The sequence below is a fragment of the Dinoponera quadriceps genome, unplaced genomic scaffold (assembly GCF_001313825.1).
Source record: "Dinoponera quadriceps isolate SergipeBrazil2010 unplaced genomic scaffold, ASM131382v1 scaffold3926, whole genome shotgun sequence".
Taxonomy (NCBI): domain Eukaryota; kingdom Metazoa; phylum Arthropoda; class Insecta; order Hymenoptera; family Formicidae; genus Dinoponera; species Dinoponera quadriceps.
This window is the reverse complement of record NW_014558006.1, coordinates 166,498-186,526: the sequence shown is the minus strand read 5'-3', so window position 1 is coordinate 186,526 and position 20,029 is coordinate 166,498. Positions and strand designations below refer to the sequence as shown.

At 45.1% G+C, this 20,029-nt stretch overlaps 1 protein-coding gene across 1 annotated transcript in view; it reads left to right on the top strand.

The window, feature by feature from the left end:
• Positions 1–20,029, top strand: part of LOC106749608 (growth factor receptor-bound protein 7-like) — a gene marked incomplete at its 5' end in the record, with an annotated part of 141,019 nt that overhangs the window by 11,781 nt on the left and 109,209 nt on the right. The window lies entirely within an intron of this gene.

The window sequence follows — 20,029 nt, the reverse complement described above, 5'->3', positions numbered from 1 at the left end:
GGGGGGGGGGGGGAGGGTCGTCCTCTCGGCTACATTAAATTTTAATGACCGCCTCCCGCTGTGATTCGGGGCGGAATTTTTCCTCGACGTTGAAAATGGTACGCGCGCGTGACGGTTTGGGATTATAGAATGGGGGACGACGATCGAGACTAAGCGGTTTTTATTTCAGGATTCGGGAGGATGGATGAGAGAGAGAGAGAGGAAGGGGGCGGGGGCTACAGCGGGGCGAAGGGGATGAGCGAGTGCGATCTTCATTTTCCGTTTAAACCGGATTCGCTTTTAAAAAGATTAAATTATTGAAATTAAATAACAGCCGCGTGTGTGTGTGTTTCGTTAGAATTTTAATGCTCTCGCCGCTCTGTGGGATCGTTTTTCCGCGATTTATTCGCGCAGTTTATTTCTCGCTCGGTCGCCGCTCGGTGATATCACTTACGTACGTACGCGTGACGATACGCGCTCGCGCGGGCCACCGAATTTAATTGGCCATATTGAAAGCGCTCGTAAGTCAACTAGACAAAAGAAAATGTCAGGTAGGTCAAGAACCGGTTTGCCGTCTTAGCGGTATTATACGGTTATATATACGTGGTTATATACGTGGGGCCGGGTCCTCTCCCCGGATTCGATGCAGACGGCGTCCTGCTCCTCCTCCTCTACGTCCTCCGCCTTCTCATCCACCTTCTCCTGTTCATCCTCTACCTCCTCGACAGTGTGCCTTAATTGCAAAACTTTTTCGTCGAATTTCTACGGTTTCTCGGAAGATTGGTAATCACGAGAGCTCTCTTCCTCCTCTCCGCGTCTCTTTTTTCTCCCCCCCCCCTCTCCGCCTTGAGCTCCCTTTCCCTCCTCCTCTTCTTCCGAGCACTATCTGCTTCTTGTTCCTTCTGTTCTACCGGGAGGCATTTTCTTAGCACGCGAACGAGCACCGGCGTGATTTGCGCTCGCTCGCTCGCTCGCGCTCACGATCGTTATACGGTTTCATTTCGAGGGAAAAGGAGAAAAAGGAAGGCATGAGAGAGAGAGAGAGAGAGAGAGAGAGGCGAGGCAGAGGCCAGAGGCTGCCTATGGCGAGCGCGCATCATCACAGGACGAAAAGGACGAATTGAAATGCGAGAGAGCGCGGGCGCAGAGGCGGATGATGATCGATCGCCTCTCTCGAGGCCTTGAATTCGATTTTAGCTTCCGGCGACGGCGGGAATACATACCGTATACCATCTCGTTTCTACATTCCCCTTTTTTATCTCCTCTCTATCTCTCTCTCTCTCTCTCTTTCTGTCTATCTATCTATCTATCTATCTATCTATCTATCTATCCCCCAGAATTCGCCGCTCTCCCCGCCCTTTTCCGACCTCCCGTATCGACTTGTCGGAAAAGTCGGGTTTTCCAAGCGCGCGCGGGAACCAGAGAGAGAGAGAGAGAAAGAGAAAGAGAAAAAGATCCGATACTTTCGTATTGGCTCCTGGCGATTTTCCAGATGCGCGCGTTCGATCGCGGCTAAAGAAGGGTGTCATCGGGGAAAAAGGACGCCCGGCAGCAGCTTCTCGGTTGCGCGCGCGCGAGTCATTCTCGGAGGGATCAGTTTCTCGGCGGTGTGTTCGCGGTGACACGGCGGTTTCTCGACGAGTTGCGCACGCGGACCGTTCTCTCTCCCGTGCTGGTAGGTAGGTAGGTCCCCCCGGAGGGCTTCCTCGGTCGAGAGAGCGTGGCGATTAGACCTCAATCAACGTGGTTCGATATCCCGAGATTGGGCAATTAGCACGACGGGGGTGGTGGTGATCGACGAACGGAAGACAGTTCGCGGCGAATTGGCAATACAAGATTTTCGCGGCGGCGCACGTTCGATCGCTCGTCCCTAGACTTTTTCAGACTGCGCGACGTTAATCGACGGCCGGCGTAAAATTTCCCCATCGATATCTTTCAGCCGCATATCGGCGCGCCTCGCTCGCGGGCTCGCGGTCGTGCATTCGTAAAAGCGCACCGAGCAACGACTATAAATAGGACCGGTGGGCCGAGGCTTTTCAGGGTGAACCGACTTACCGGCGTGGAGAGAGAGAGATAGAGAGAGGACAGGGGGGGGAGGAAGAGGGAGACTTTATTAAACGAGGCCCCCGCGTGCCATTAATCACCCAACGACGGAAATGCGTCTGGTCGGTAAATAAATGAAAGCTCGGCCATAGAGTATATCGGCTCGCGGGGGTGGCTCGAGAGGAGAAGCTTTATAAGCCTCGATCGAACGTTTTCACTGCCTTCCCTCCTGCATTCCCCCTTTCTCCTTTTTTCTCTTTCTCTTTCACATCTCTTCCACCATTTTAGAGCCTTTGATGAAGTTCGCATCACGGTGAAAAGAGGGAGAANCCCCCCCCTCCTCTCTTGCTCTCTCTCTTTCTTCTCATTGACAGTTGATAAGAGAGAGAGAGAGAGAGAAGACAAAGTCGAAAAGACTGCTCTCGTGAGCTGTTCGACGACGGCATCGCCGATGGCTCTCGCTCACTTCACTTTCGCGATTTGGCACGCCCGACACATGGGGGCCAAGGCTCTATTTCTAGAACGGTCAGCGTGCCAACGGAGAGAGAAGCGCAATGGTTTCTCTATAAGCTGCACTCTCTCGTGACGACGATGGGTCAGTCGCGTCGGCGACGCACGCGCGCACTAGACGGCGAATTTTCGCGAGGTGGACGCGCGCACGTGCTGCGGCCGAGTTCCGCGGATGATGTCATAATTTCGTGCGTTTGTTTGAGAGCAGTCGCGCGACGCTGGCCGACGACGTTGTGGTCGGTACGAGTTCTTGTTTCGATTACAGTCAGTTGGGAATCGCGGCTGCTGGTAGTGGCACTCGGCCCATTCACGTGGTGCGATGACACGTCTATTGCGCCACACGTCTTCTGGGAAGAAGACGAGATCGTTGGATTTCGCGCGCCTAACGCTCGGAAATTAAGCGATCGCGTCCGTTTGCTTTTTTTTCGTTCGATTGCGACTTTCGTTTCTGTCTCTCCCTCTTTCGACCAGCGTTACCGAGTAACCATCGTGTCAAGTAGGGAATAATTACTGCCAAGGTACTGGTTTAGTACTGATTTAGTACAAATTTTTAAATTTAAACGGTTCTAGACGCCCAATACCGGTTTAATATTGGTGGAACAGTGGAATGATAGGAGGTGCGTCAAGACTCGAAAGACAGTAACTGCATCGATTTCCAGTATTGCAAAAATACCAGAAATGGTCAATCCCCAATATCAGGACATTACACTGAGAGAAAAATGTATGATATTTGGAGCTATAATGGCATAGTTAAAAAGAATTATAATCTAGGAAACCACAAATATATAGTAAATGCTGCTATATAATGTGACTTATAATTACGTTATAAGCATAGTGTGATCAACACATGTAAATTTTTTACCATTCATTATAATGATTCTAAATATAATTATAGTAAAGTAGCAAAAAAATATCGAATGGTAACAGAAACTGACCATTTCATATAATCAATACAATCATAATAAATAACAAATGATATTATATGTAGCAACATTCTTAACATGTCTTTTACTATCCCATAGTAATAATAATAAATTAAACAATGAAAGAAACAACCATTTCTATAGAAACGTGTGTGACTGTATATGAATAGTTACATTTTGTTATATTTGTAAGTGGTAAATTACCAGTTATAAGTGTAAGCTTGTCCTGCCGTTTCATACGCACTCATTCGCTGATATACTTTAATCTAATATTTGAATTGTTTACTTCTTATATATAAGTATTAAATTATTCCGTTGAAATGTTATATAATTCCATCTATTAATGGAAGAATTGGCGTAATGCGTGATGTAGGCGACTCACGACCCAGAAGTCTTCGGCCCGAGTCCAACCAAGGAAATGTGTTTTTTAAATGATGTTAAATAACTACTAAATAAGGTTTCAGGCAAAATGATCATTCACTAACACATTATGAACAACACGGTTGAAAAGAAATAAGAAATTTCCTTATTCAGGAACGTGAATATATACGGCGTGGTGCTTTGTTGTGACTATATTTTATACTGCTTTCATTCTCATTTTAATTTATGACAACTATAAAATATAGTTGCGCGAATGAATGCTAGGTCGTTGTGACTATAAATCCAAATTCACTTTGTTTTGCATGCTTAGGAGAACCATAAACGCAAAATTGACTTGAAAATACAGTGAGATTATAGTTGCGCCAACTATTTATTTTTCTCGATGTACCGATTATGATTATTATTACTCTATAAAATTGTTAATATCATAACCATAATATTGAAGAATGGTTAGAATATTGCTTTTTTGTACTTGCAGATATCCGTATTTAATGTCATATAAAGTGAAAAACGTCGGAGCGCGAGACAAACTCGTCTAGAGTCGAGCCCGATTCTTCCGCTTGCCAGCCAACCGCTCTTATTACAGTAAGCTATTTAGGCTTCGCGATATTTCCCGCTTTGAAGCGCCAACACGGTAAGGTGAAATCCATTTTTCCAGTACTGAATTAGTACCTTGCCAATCTCTGGTATCGGCCGAACGTACACGATTCCTACACGGGTCTGTCGTTTTTCCGCGTCTCGCGAGAGGAGAGAGACCGTCTCCTTCTCCAGTCTTATCTTTACGATGCGTGAATTTTTCCGGTCGACTTTCCGCTCTTCGACGGAAATTGGTTCCGATTGGCAGCCTTCTCGCGACCCTCGGGACGTGTATCGACCACGGCGGCGACATTCAACGGCTAGTTTCGCGTCGTGTGTAAAACACTCTCGTACGCGCGATGTTGTCTTCTCGTCGCTTCACAGACGACGCGGCCCGGCCTTTTCTCGTATTTCGTAGAGAAGCGAATTTTTCGAACGATGGATTTGTACGCGCGTGTTCTCGAATATCGTCAATTGGCATTGCCTCGCGGTGTCCGTCATCGAAAAATCGTACGAAATTCATATTTCGAGAATGTCTTATTAAAGACCTAATCAAGTTCCATCCATAAAGATGATAAATACGGCGATCAACGGGATTTCATAAATTCGGAAATCGGCTGATCCGCGCGCGCGCGTCACGCAACGCTCTGCTGAAACCTCCGGTTCGCTCTTCCCTCGCGTCCCGAATTTCCATCATTTTTTCCCGGACTCGATTGTGTCTCGCGTCGTGGCCGGCCCGCCCGGATCGTATATCACGCGACTTCCCGTTAAACTTTTACGCTCGCTCGTATTCCTCTCGGTCTCTCGAGGCTGCGCGCTCGGCTCTTCTGAACTCTCCTCTCCGGCCGTTTCTTTTTTCGGCCGATCGTAAAGTCGCCGCTCAAGCGAGCGTGCCGGCTCGGGCCGGTAACGCTATCGCGGTTACAGGCCGCCTATTTAATTCGGCACGTGCACACGCACTGCGTGCACATGCACTCGGCACGGTGAGAACAACGAGCGAGGCGGAGACGACGACGGTGTGTGGATTTTTACGAACCAGTCGCGACGAGGGACTTTTTAAGAGCGCGGCCGAAATAGCGTTCCTCGACGAGCGGCCCAGCCGAAGGAGAAACAATCCCCCCCTTCCTTCGTGAGGCGACGCGTTGTTCCTTGCGGTTGAGCGAACGAACGAACGAGCGAGAGAGCTGTCGATGGAAAATGCTCAATTGTCCCCCCTTCCTTTCTCCCTCCAGGTCTCTTCTTCTCCGGTACTTTCTCCCGAAGAGCGAGCAGCGATTGCCGGCCGTTCGTGATAGACGAGGCGATTATGTCGATCGTTTACGAAGAGGCACGGGCGGAAGAACGGGTCGCGCGAGTTAGAAACTCTTCTTTCCGCGAGTCTCTTCGTCCACCGTGACGGTGTAATTGAAAAACGCGGCCAAGCTGAGGGATCGCCTTGTTTCCAGACGCCGCGGTCTCACGAAACGCCCTTGGGATCGCGCCTCTTCCTGCGCGAAAAATCGGTCCGCTGCGTCTGATTTTCATTATATCCGAGAAGATAGGGTCGACACTACGCTCCGTTTTGCTCATTTTTCGTCCAATCAATGTACAAAGTGGGTAAAAGAAGTGTATACAATAATAATATGAAATATTATTTAAGAAGAGAAACAGCGCGTGTAAAATCAACGAAGCCGCAGAGGGTTAAATATCCTGAATTTTGATGCCATTTTGACGCTCTTTAAGATAGTTTACGCCGACATGGCTGGCCTTGTAGACTGGTAAAAATTTACTTTAACGATTATTAACTTTTGTTCTTTCAGAACCTTTAATTCTATAGATTTTATTTTAATACTACCTCGAACAATCTATTTTGACGCTACAACAGCGGAAATAGAAATTTAAGATATTATCAGGGCCAAAGTAGCAGTAAATTATATTACAGTGAAGAATTCATGTTAAAAAGTCCATTGATATTTTGTGTTATATTAACATGGGATACTTTTTACATTCTCCGGAAGTAAGATTGTATGGAATTAAAATTGAACCCTTATTTTGCTGTCTTAGTCTACTGTGTGGTCTACTTGTGGAAGACATTTAACATACGGCCAAAATTTCGATTCGGACTGCTGAAGATTTCTGAATCGAAATTTTGATGCTATTTTGACGCTCTTAAGGATAGTTTGTGCCAACTTGGATAACTTGTAAACTAGTAAGAATCTATTTTACACTATACACTTTTTAACTTCTCTCTTTAATGCTACAGATTTAATTTTAATGCTACCTCGGACGATTTACTTTAACACTTCATCAGCCTAAATGAAAATTTAAGATGCCATCAGAGTCAAAGTAGGAGTTATTGTTAAAATTAAATTATCAGAATTGAAATTAAATGATATTGTTTTGATGCAACAGTTCGTTCCGTTTTTCAGCCAAAATGTACACATAACATTTATTTTATATTGATTTTATGTATTTTGTATATTTATTTATTTGTATATTTATTTTTATTTTAAATACAATTAAATCAGTTAAATATACACCGTTTTGTTCTATAACTTGCCATTATTCCGGTAGCTGTGTGATTCCGCACTCTTAAAAATTCTGGGATTTCCGAGCAAAGAACTGATGAAAATGCACATCAACTCAGTATATTATTAGAATTGTAATTGAACCTATTTTACTATCTTAGCACGCGCTGTGCTGTAAAATTAAAAGATCAACACAGAGCGAACAGAAAATTTCGCCTCGGTTTCAGTCGCGTGGTATTTCAATTCGATCGATACTAATTCGGATTTGCCGGGGATCGAGAGGAACATTAATGTAATAATAAATAGCCATGAAGTGTTCGAATATAACGACTCGTGGTAGCGTGAAACGTATTACAAATATTATTTGCATCACACGCGGGGCGCGACCGAGGAAAAATGGGCCGCTCGAGTTAAGGGGAGTTCTAATTCCGCCAAGGCGCAATACATGGGCGTGAATTTGCGGCCGTTGTGCGTTACTTCCGGGCCTAATCGAGCGCATTGCGTCGTTATGCGTCAAGTATACCGCGCTGATAAACGTTATCGCGGAGATACTTTGCGTCGAGCACTTGGTAATAGGCGGCGTATCGTGCGAGAGTGGAACTTATTTCGCCCGGCGACCAACCCCGTCCTTCGCTCTTTTCGTTTCTGGCTTGCGGAGTCTTGCGCGTCATCCTTAATTAGACAACTGATGCGTCGCGGTCTACGAATTAAACCAAATCTTAACAAATCAATCTTTTTAACGTGAACCGATAAATGTGATAAAATATAATAAATTTAATATTCTGAATTATTTAGAATATATATACACAAGAAAAATGTCAGATACATTTTCGCCGCTGCGGCCGTGAATCGCTGAGTCACAAAGAACAAAGAAGGGGAGAGGGAGGGAGATAGAGAGAGAAAAGCATATCTCGTAGAGCGCGTCCGAGGGATTAAACTGTTGCTCGATTGGGTTGCGAAATTGAGTTCGAGATTGGGAGAGAGCGCGGCGTGCAGATCGAGTCGAATCACTGCAACGCAGCCGACGATCGTTGTCGGGCGTTTTCCGGGCGCGTCCGATTCACGATCGAACGCCGATCAAACGTCGTCGTCTTCGATGAGTTCACTCGCGCTGAACTCCGGCGGCGACCGGTCGACGCGTCCGCCCTAGTCTGTCCGTTACTACTTCACCGTTACCGTCGGACACTCGAGTGGCGGCCCGCTGGGTCGCCGACCGAGGGATCCCGCGTCGTCTTGGATTTACGAGACTGTCGATCTTCTTCCGGGCGATTCTACGCGACTTTAAGCGTGCGACTTTTAATTACGTTCGAGCGGCGAAATGAACGATAAGCACTTTTTTCTCTTTCTCCGATCCTCCTTCAATATGTATGTCGACGACACGTACATTATCTCGCAATAATGCACAGCTCGTAATGACGGGCGGGGGAAGAAGGCTCCCCTCTCTCTCTTTTTCTCTCGCACGAGTGGCGAACGCTCGAGTCCCACGTCGGCTGCGAAACGTGTGATTACCTCTCGCGGCGATTTCTCTCACGGGCTCTCTCGCATTTACCGTTCACGACAGATTCGGCTTTTGCGTTCATCGTCAACCGTGTTGTCGCGACGAGTCCGTCTCTCTGTTATCATTGCGCCAGGGTTCGCGATTGCGCACGTCTCGGTACACTCGATGCGGGATCCTGCTCGCTTCTGAGCCTCTTCGGCTCGAGTCGAGCATCTCCGCGGCGCGTACGAGCAACCCACGATGAGCGGTGCATGCGCGGTGTATCCAATTCTCTCCCTCCTCTCTCTTGTATCGGCGGTCGACTCGGCTCGCGCGAGTAGTAGAAGGACACACGTCGACCGTAATTATCATGGCGATTCGAACGGGGACGACTTTTTCCGCCGAAGGGACACACACCGTTCCGCCACCGAGCGCGCGGATTTTCCCCGGGAAAGTAGCGCGACGTATAGGCTCTAGCGCGGAGGTCAGCGCGCGATTATTGGCCGCTTTCTTCGCTCCCCTCGCACGCGTGCGCTCGTCAGCTCAAGTCGCCCGTGCTTCTTCTTTTCTCTCTCTTCGAACGATCTTGTCCTCCAGATGAATGTCGGAAGAACGTGCGTGAGGGTAAAAGGGATATGGGAGGCTTCGACATTTTGAGGGCGATCCCGGGAATGAAAGAGCCACTTATCTGCGAGGATCTTGCGATTCGAGGATTTCCGCGGTTCTCGCAGGACTTCGACGGGAATCCTCTGAGGCTGCGTTCGAGAAGCACGCTACCATGGCTAACGCGTCATTTTCTCTTTGTCCTTCGTTAGATATATGAGAAAGATGGAATGACTCGTCAGCGCTAAGTATGCCCGTTCACGAAATATCTTCCTTTTTCCCCTCGTTCTTTTGAAGCTTGAATGAGTGTTTTGACGGGAACGCCATGGAGGGAAAAGGAAATCCTTCAGTCATGGGTAACTCACAGTGCTGCTGTTCAGTCACTTAAATCATTTTTTGTCACTTTTTTCGACAAGTCACTAAAAAATTCACTATTGTCCAAAATGGGTCACTAAAGTCACTTTTTCCTCAGCTAAAATATAGGCGTTCTATATATATATATATATATTTACCGTCTCGTTTACTGCCGTACTTGTATCGTTCATGCCCTTGTTCTTTCCTTATGAACTTGTGTTAAATTAACCAAAGGTAAACTTTTGGCGAGGTAAGAGTAAATATTACTTTTTTGCTCAAATGCGGCCTTAGTTCTTAGAATTTTACAAAAAATGTCACTATTTTGATGTCGAAGAGATTACCTTTTGCCATCTATTCTGCTAAGAGGTCACTGTTTCACTTTTTCGTGCCGGTGACTGGATAACAGCTGTGGTAACCTGCAGATGTTTGACATTTTGAAGACCTAAATCGAAATTCTTGTTACGCTCTTGGAAATAGTTTTACACTTATTTAGGTGATCGAAAAACTAGTAAAAATCCACTTTGACGACATTGCACTTGATAATTTTTCTTTTAAACCTTTAGTTCCAAAGATTTAATTTCAATGTTACCTTGAACAACCTATTTTGTCGCTGAAATAGCGAAACGGAAATGTAAGACATCGTCAGAATCAAAGTAGGAGTAAATTGTATTATTAGAATTGAATACATATTTTACTATCTTAGTTCCTACTATGTTGTAGAATTATTAAACGTTAAATTTTAACAGAGCCTGAATTTCGACTCAGGATGAGGCACGAGCGGCCGTGTTGGCGCACCGTGTGTGCCGGAGTGTTCTCGTCGAAACGCGATGCCTGCGAAATTTTCAACGACGAATCTCCTGTATGTCGTCCATGGTACGTGATTCACACGCAAATGGACGAATTTCGTCGAAATGACACGTCAAACCAGAAAACCAGTTTGACAGATGTCACTCACGCGAATGCCTTGGGATGAAATCAAGACGCGTATCGTTTTTGAGCGAAACCTGAAAATTAACCACAAGCTAATCCACCACCGCTCGTCTGTGCGTTCGTATTTTAAGGAGTATTCTCTTTTGGAACGTTGTTTTGCAAGGGATTAGAATTTTTTTAGAAATTTTTATTTTTTTTTAACTGCAGGATATATAATTTTGAAGTTCTTTACAAATATTTACCCTATGCCTTATTTATATACAGTAATTTCTACAAATTATTATCTTTGATATTAAATAAAAATATAAATTATTTTCTACAGCGCTAAATGAAAGTTTTGCTTGCGTGACTGCCACGATTCCAGACGTTCTGAAACCAAAATGATTAATAAATTATTAAATTGTAAACTTGTGGCTATTTTCTCTGCTACGATGGCGAATAATAATTGATTTTTTTACAATATAACATGGCTTAAAAGAGAAAAATCGATTTTTGGACTGTGTTTCGGTCTCCATAGGTAAGATTAACTTTATCCGACCTTTAAAACAACTGTATTAAAACGACAGTATAAAATATTATTTCAAAGTTTTCCAAAGTCAAAATATATAAATTTTCTTACGAAAATAAAGAATCCTCCTATAATAAAATCTGAAACAAAAGTGACAACGTCGCAAACAACGTTGATCTACGTCTGTAGACTACGCATCTGCCAGAGGGTTAAAAAACCGAAATATTAAAGGTGTTGACTTCATCGTGATTGGGACGATAGTCACAAGTTTATAGTTTAATCATTCTTATGTCGTTTTTTGTTTTTGGAAGCCTGCAACATCGTAGGATTGAGGCGACTAATCTTACGTGTTAAGTGCTAACAAAAACTTTATAACTTTATTAATATTGAAGATAAAAGGAATATATACGGAAATTACACTGTGTATGGTTAAAGCATAGATAAATATATACTGTATAACTTCAGAATGGTATATTTTACAGTTGAAAAAAATTCTAAATGTCGCTGCACCAAGCGAGAAATGTTCGGAAAGGAATACCGCCTCGGCTCGCGAGATGCAACTCCCGAGTAGCGCGGCGCTTTCGTCGTTTCCCAGCTGGAAAATCGTTGTCGCGGATCGGCAAGAAATCTCAAGCGTGTCGCGTGCGGTAGTATTCAGCGTCGGGGCGGTGTATTATCGTTCAGCGGCCGAGATAAGAATGCAAAGCGTCGGATCAGCTCGTTATCCGCAGATTGGTCAGGCCTGTTAAGCGCGCGCGATGACGCGCAGAACGATCGGCGGCGACGACGACTTTGAGCGATGCGAGATCGATCACTCCGCCGCACGCTTGCTCGAAGGAGTCAACGTTTTCAGCGGCGCCGTCTTTTATCGGCCGTCTCGTTTTTTCGCGATACACACCCGAGGCGCATCGTGCGCTCTCACTTGCGCGCTTACATGTGCGTTTGGTTTCGTTAATCGAATCGCTTTTCGTCGATTCTTGCCACCGAATGCGCGGAGGATCTGCTTACGCAGCACGTTCTGTTGTACAAATAGCGTCGCGCCGCGATCCACTACGTGAAGGCACCTTATTATGTCCACGTCACAAGTTCGTTATCGTCGGTTATGCACCGCGCACGCAATACGCGTGCTGTTGCCAGGCGCGGACCGACCGGTTTCAGTCAACGGGGATCTCTCAGACCTGTCGGAAAGTGTCCTAGGGGGTTGTACCCGGCGACGGATTCGGAAACTATTCGCTCTCTCTCTGAGTTTCTCCGGAGCGAGATCTCTCGCTCGCGAGAAGCGGAGTGGCCGACCAGCGAATCTGCTATCACACGGGAAAAAGTTACTTTGCCGGCACAACTAATTGTTAAGTCACTATGAGGACAATGAAAAATTTGTTACGCCAAGAAGATAATTTTGCTGTTGTAACGGAACCGTTGTTGCGACAGCAACAAAATTTAGCTGACGTAACCAAATGATTTTATTGTCTATATATCTAGTAAATAATTAATATTCTCGACAAATATTTCTGCGAACAAATCTTTTTGCCGTCCCTGTGGTAACTAACAATTTGCAGTGCCAGAAAAATAACTTTTCGCCGGGCATCGTTGCAGGAACATATTCGCTTCAAACGATCGAAATATTCCCTCATTCGGAATATTGAAGATCCGCTCTCTCCTTGAAAGCTTGAATCAGACGATCACTTTGGCGATTTTGAGTGTTTCAAGTATCGTTTCGAGTAAAAGACTGCTATTTCTCATTCATTTTGACTAAAAAAATTCCACTTTTCTAGAAATTTAGAGATTGTCTTCTCGGAAAATTTGCAAGGAGATCCGATTAATTTTATCTTGCGAGAATTTTACGTAATATATTTGTAAAATGTTGACTTCTCTCTCTCTCTCTTTCGTCACACGTGTGACTACATAAAGAAACATTCATTCAAACCTTGTTTATAGCAAATCTGTAGCAAACTCATGTTTTTTTTTTTCGGCGATATTCAACGCGCGATCACGGTTTAACGATATTCAATATAACGATAAATCAACGATATGCAATCGCTCATTCATAGCGGGTTGTACACGTGTCTGTCTCATTTCCCCCCCGTATTATGTCGTGATGCCCTATGAATTTATATCACGGATACATCCCCCCTTTTCTTCCTCAGTTTATAGCGCAGACTTACATAAAAGTATCGTGTTTCTCGAGCGACTCGCGATAACGGTACCTCGTGCGCGCGCGAGCGAGAGCGTCGCCGTCGCAGTTAGTAACCAGGTATCGGTACCGACCTATCCCGCGAGGATAATGTCCGAGAGCGTATACGACGACGAAGGATGACGAAGGCGAGGCTGTCGCGAACGTCTCGCAACCTCGCGATCGACCCTGTGCATCCCTATCTCTTTCCCTCTCTCTCTCTTTCTCGGTCGTACCAGCTGAGCGCCATAAACTTCTTTATTCCGCTCCTCGTTCAGCCTCTATCGCCAACCTCTCGTATCTTATCCGCCACCCCCTTCCCCTCTCTCTCTCTCTCTGCCCTCCCATCGGCTCTCACCTCCTTCTGTCTTTCTCTCTCTCTCTTTCTCTTTCTCTCCTTCTTCTCGTCGTCTCTTCTCTCGTTCCTTTTCCGCCGCAGGGCGTGAAATACGAAGTCGCGTGTGACAGAAACGAGGTCGTAGCTCCTTAAGTTACGGGAAGAACCCGGCTTTTCTTACGTACGTGGTGCCCCCCCCCCCATCCTGTTCCTACCTCTTCCGCGAGGTAGATACACACTCCTCCGTCGCGCCGCTGCGGCTTCTGCCCATCGCCGGTGCGCGGACGTTGAAATCGTTCAACCATTTTTCACAAGCGCTGGTGGGGAACGCGCTCGCGAGCGCGCTCACATCACGATAGGTCGGTTGAATTATACCTGGCCGGACGATAAATTTTCGGGAAATTTATCGCCGCGCGGCACACTGTATCCTCCTCCGCCGCCGCCGTCACATGTGCGCATATGTGTGTGTGAGTGTACGAGCTTCCTTCCTCGCATCTTCCGGGACTGGCTCTTAACGTGCCCTGTCTTTTTCTTCGTCTCTCACATTTCCCAAACGAGAACGGTCGATACCTCAGAAAAGGGTCCCCGCGTTCCTCGCGGTCCGCGCGCGCGAGATTTGTGATTTCCGTCGGGAGAAGACGGTGGTGTTTGTTATAAGTGACAGACTTTCGAGTTAACTGTCGCGTGACTTTTGCGTATTCCACAATTGAATGATAATTGTAACAATCAATGTTGCGCGACAACACGTGAAGAATACGACTTTTGTAAGATATCTCTGTAACATATCGATGTATAATACGCTCCATTAATTTTTTTTCCGGTATTCCCCGGCGGCTACTTCCATGAGGGTTAATTTCGTTATTGGATAAAACGGGAGAGAGCCATGCGCTCGGTTCTTTTTACGGTCTCGGAAGGCTACATGCTCTACGTAGCGCCGGAGCTACCGCTCTTTCTTTTTCTCGTTTTCCGATGATCATCGAACCTGTTTCGTCGGGTCTTTAGTCGGACACGGTGCATCGTTCTTTCGGGGTAGTTTATTACCACTTGCCTCTCCCTCCACCCCTTCTTTCCTCCCACCTTCTCGTACCACTCCCACTTCCCTCTCTCTCTTCCCCCTCCCTTCCCCCTCTTTCGATCTCTCTTCTTTCTTCACCTTTTTTGAGACTGCGGATTAATCACCGCGGCTTCCACCATCGATTCCACCGGGCGAATAATCACCACCACCTCCTCCCCTCTATCAGTGCTCTCCTTCGCGAGACGTAATCCGAATTGTCGTTATCGGGCCAATAGCGATCGGATCGATCACGCTGCGACGCAAAATGCCTGCGACGTCACGGTCTTAGATTTGCTTAACCGGTTGTGTCACCCGGAAGAGAACGCGTTCCGAAGGCGGGGAACGTTTCAGTGGATTGCATCGAGTATTTCAAGTGGCATTCATCTCGTCGGATATGTCGAGATTTATTTCCTCTTCCGAAATTACACGTCATTCCGCGTTTCACGTCCAGAACGTTGGTGTATCGAGCGCCTTTTCGACAAATGTAAATTCTCTACGAAACGTACGCGTTAAATAATCATGAGATATTGTTCGACGTGCGCGCGAGGATTCTCCCCTTCGCCGTCTCTCTCTCTCTCTCTCTCTCTCTCTCGCACTCGCTCGTTCATTCGCTCGAGCCGCTCGTTAAAACCAAGTCGTCCCGGCGAAATGGCAGGATTCTGACAGTTATAAATTGGAGTATCTCCAAACGAGATAAATGCGAGTTAGAATGCGGCCTTCATTTGCTGATATGATTAAGGACTAGGACGTTTATTAACGTACTTCGAGGAACGCAGCGTGTGATTCACTTCGCACCGTCGCTGGAAGTCGCTTGAAGCCGCGCCAAAGTGTATTAACTCGCATAAATCCAAACTTAATTCTCGAATGATCAATGCACTTCTCGTGGGACAAACAGCGGATCCGTCTTAATGCCGCGCCGCGGCGGTGCATCGTCGGTTAGAGTCGCGCGAGCGGACGCGCGCGTACGATGCTACCGCGCACCGTCGGGAACTCGTAATTCGACGATCCGGTTCGATGGATTAACTTTGCGCATTTGGCGAAATCCGGTTCGGCGAACTTATTCCGCCGTGTGTGTTTTGCGAAATCCAGTTCAGCATTTTGTCCACCCGCCGCCAATTTCGTCGGAGAGCACGACTTAAACTTTTGATGCTTTTCTCACGCTCTTAAGGATTGTTTGTATTTTTTAGTTTGTAAATTAATAAAAATCTATTTGAACGATACTGACATTTGCTACCTTGAATCTTTAATTCAACGCAGGAAAAAATTTATATCAATTGAAGACTTATATTCTCGTTTTATAAACAATATATATTATATTCTCAATTATAAACAAAAATATATAATCTTATATGAAGGTAAAACTTGCTTGCATGTAAAAATTCTATATAGTTCCACTAAAACTATCATATTCTTATTATTCAAGAATAATGTTCATGAATTAGGGGAGGAAAAAATGTTAGGCAGAAACAACAATATTTTCAAACTAAGAATTTCATCTGTTTGAAGATATGATTTTTTCTATTCAATATTTTTCCCTCTTAATTTATAAAAATTATTCTTGAATAACAATAATATATTTTTAATAGAACTATATAGAATTTCTTTATGTAAACAAGTTTTATTTTTATGTAAGATTGTATATTCTCGTTTGTATATGTGTTAAAATATGAAATATCCTGAATTAATATTTTTTTTATTTTTTTGTGTATAAATTTAATTTTAACGCTACCTTCAACAACTTATTTTGACGTTAAAACAAACTCGAAAATGGACAAGTAAGATCATTGGGGTGAAACTGCGAATAAATTCTATTGTTAAAATTATGTGAGCTTATTTCACTGTCTTTCATCCTATTGTATTGTAGGATCAAAATTTCAATTCGCGAGCTGCCTCGAAATCATTGAAGTATCACTCGAGACGATATTTGCGACTGGTCCTCGTGCGCGATTCCTTTTCATATCGAAGTTATCCTCGTCAATTGCGAATTCTGTCCTGTTTCTTTCCTTTTTCTTTGCAACAATTAAGAATCGACGGATCGTTGATCCAACAAAGTTCTTTCGGAATCTCGTCAATACACGAAAATTAAGAAGAATAATTATGAGAATTTTCTTCATCTCTACCAATGACTACCGTGATTTTTTGAACTTTGAATTTGATTTTCAGCGCGGCGAACCGAGGGAGTATCGGTGTTCGTTCGTCGCTCGCGCTTTGAGAATCACTGTCGTCGCTGTCTAATCTGACCGACTTGCTCGCGAGCCGCGTACACCGAGTTTCACTCCCCGTCGTTTGGATCCTCAAGTGCGAGGCGAGGAGTCGTTTCAGCTACCGGTTTTCACAATCGGGACTCATGACTCGTGTCCGATGTGTCGGTCCCGCTCCTCGCTCCCTTAATCCACGTCCCTCCCCTCTTTTCCCCCTCGTTTAGCCCCGGAGTATACTAATCAATTTGCGAGAGCGCGATGCATCGCGTGCTCTTGGATTTAGTCTCTCGTTTTACTTTTGAAGATCCGCGATATGCTCTTCGGTATTGTCAGCGTGGACAAGAGATGGACGCGAGAATGTACGTTTCTCCCTCTCTCTTTCTCTTTTTTTTTTTTGTATAAATTCTCAACATCAGTTTACAGTTGACGTGATACATAGCGCGATAAGGGGATGGCGTGAATGAAATTAATTGAGGAAGAGATATTTCCCGGTGGGGCACAGCTCGTCTCTGACGTTTAACGAACTCCGAGAAGTCGCTCCCGTCTTGTCGCTCTCTTCTTCAGCGGGGAATTTCTCAAATACGCGAAAAAAATATTAGAACGAGAAAATAGAACAAGAGTCTGGCGCATGCGCACGCACATTTCTACATTTGCGCTGTGGGGATGCAAATTTTGTATTGGCTATTAATAAATTTATGAAAATTTATCGCGATAGAATTATTGCGGCGCCTCGTTGATAGTCGATGACGCTCGAGGAATATTAATAATTCAACAACACGTCTCCCCGACTTATAGTGAGTTTTTTCCGTGTGTTTCTTTTTCCTCCTCCTCTCCTTCGTAACTCCTTAACTCGCCATGAAATTATAGACGTCGGTCGGGCAAGGAGGTACGATGAGATTTGCGAATTACATCACGTTTCGCCGTCTCCTCGCGCGCACTTCGCGCTCGCGAGCCGCAAAAAGAAGGATTAGCCGGCGACGACCTCGATTTTGCCCACGTTGCCGTTTTTTAATCGCTATAACGCCCTTGGACTCATCGACGCGGGTCGGTCGGTATTGTGTGTGTGTGTCGTCCGATTCAAAATCCCGACTACTTTCTGTTGGCCTGAAATTATCCGAGAGAGAGAGAGAGAGGGAGCTCTAACTGCAGTGTAGAAATTCAGCTGTCACGTGTGAGGAGACGTCGTTTCGGTATCGTGGCGGCGAGAAATTAAATACAATTTATACTCTCTCTGAGAGAGGCGCAGTGAGAATAAAACACACAATAATCTCCATGAAGAATCTTTATATCATCTGTTAGAACGCATGACGAATTTAGTTCCGAAGAAATTTCCCGGACGAACCGGCGATACGACGATACAACACGCGGTGCGCGTATTCCTCCCTGAAACGTCTAATGGTTTTTGTGAATTTCAGAAATGTCGAAACAAAGCGTGTCGATATTATATCGATCTTGTTTGATCGTAACTCACATTACAAGCTGTTAAAATGATGTCTCTGAATTCCGCTTGGAAATTTACAAGTTTCAATTTTGAATTTTACGACTCCGAGTGTGTGAACGTAAGAGAAGAAATCTCACCGCGTTTGACATCACGTCGAATTGCCTCGAGATCATTCGTCGTCGACGTCGATGTCCGTTCTTTGGAGCTGTTCGACCGTCGAATGCCGAATGTGTGGTCGCTGTGTTACCCAGAGCGGCGCGAAATTTTATTACGTGGGTTCCGCGAGTGTGCGTACAATAAATGTTTAATTATCCGCTCTAGCGAAGCGACAGAATTTTAATTCTACCATGGGGAGGCTCGTATATGAGTGAAAGATAGAGANGGGGGGGGGGGGGTGGAAGAGGGGAGAAAAAAGAGGGAATGGTGACGCGACGCGTCCGTTTCGGACATTAAAATTCAAGAGCGGGCATCGTAGGTGCACGGACACGACACGAGCGCGCAGTGTAAATTCTATTAGAGAACGAATCCAATAAAGAGAGGCGCGCGACTCCCCGTCTCCGCTCGCGGGGTTTCCTTCTGCGTGACCTCAGGGCTCGACTCGGATTATCTCTGTCGAGAGGACGCCGAAGAGCGACGTTCACTCGTGCCTCTCTCACTGATTTTTCGACGAGTCGTCATATCTTGGATGCCGCGATTATCATGTCACTCGAGTCGAAATTTTGACGCTCTTCAAAATGGTTTGCGCCCATTTAGGTGGCCCATAGACTAATGAAAACCTACTTTCACGATATCACACTTGTTAACTTTTCTCTCTAGAACTTTTCGTTCTGCAGATTTAATTTTAACGTTGAAGCTAGAAACGCTCTCGATATTTCGATTATTAGGTTCATATGAACGTTCAAAACAATCGATTTTGACGGTAGAAACAGCGGAAGCGGAAATTCAAGACGTCATCATCATGGTCTGAGTAGGAGTAAATTTCCGTACGGAAAATGTTTTGGAATCTAATTGCGATCCAGTTCGATTTCTTCAAAGAATCATGAATTCTCGTTGGAAAATCGAGGTGGATTCTGATTAGAAGTGTAATGTTTTCAACATACGATTTTACGTGGGAAATATAAACAGGTCCTATTTGATCACCCTCATCGTTTTCCTGAAGATTTTTTTGCTTTACATTTTATAATATAATTGAGCAAAATGAACGAAACTTTAATTATTTACACTTTACACACACACACACACGCGCTATTGAGCGCATAATAACATTTAAAATGTAACTCCGTTATTAATCTGATATGTAATCAGATCACTCAATCACTTTGGCTATAACGGTCACACAGTTAATCAATATTGAAAAGAGGCAGAAAAGAGGCTCCACCCTATATTTGGGATAAAACTGGGATTCCTAATTAGTATCGTGGAGTAACCTATTTTTGGATAACTTTACGTATTATAATCGGAATCTGTGTTATTGAAAAAAGCCCGGGAAAATCTGGGAAAATTTTTACATTTTACATTTTTACAATTTTTTCATATCATCTGAATTGAACTTATTATCTTAGCTTTTTTACTATTTATTACTGATATTTTACTGTGTACTGTAGAATCAAAGATTTAATATTGAGCCAAATATTCGACTCTGTCGTTCGCAATTTCAGCGCTCGTCGGAACACAATACGTGAGGCGGGGGAGCAATCGCGAGAAGTAGAAGATGAAGAAAACAAAGACCCTATGAGGAAGTCATTTAGCGCCGCTGCTGCTGTTCGGGCGTCTTTCCCTTGTTCCTTTCTTCCATAGTTTACTCCCCCTTTTTCCCGGCGGTAGTCGGCCGTCTCGTAGTCGTTGTCTCTACGGCTTGCCTTTCACAGCTGCTTACCGTTATACGCTCTCGCATTATTACCGTAATCATAGCGCAGCTCGACGGCGGGAGCGTGGCCTACATTTCCTCAATGTATAATCAATGATTCTTATTATTTCGTCTCTCCCCCTCCCGCTCTGCACGGGCGATCCTTCCCCCTACCCCCCCCCCCCCCCC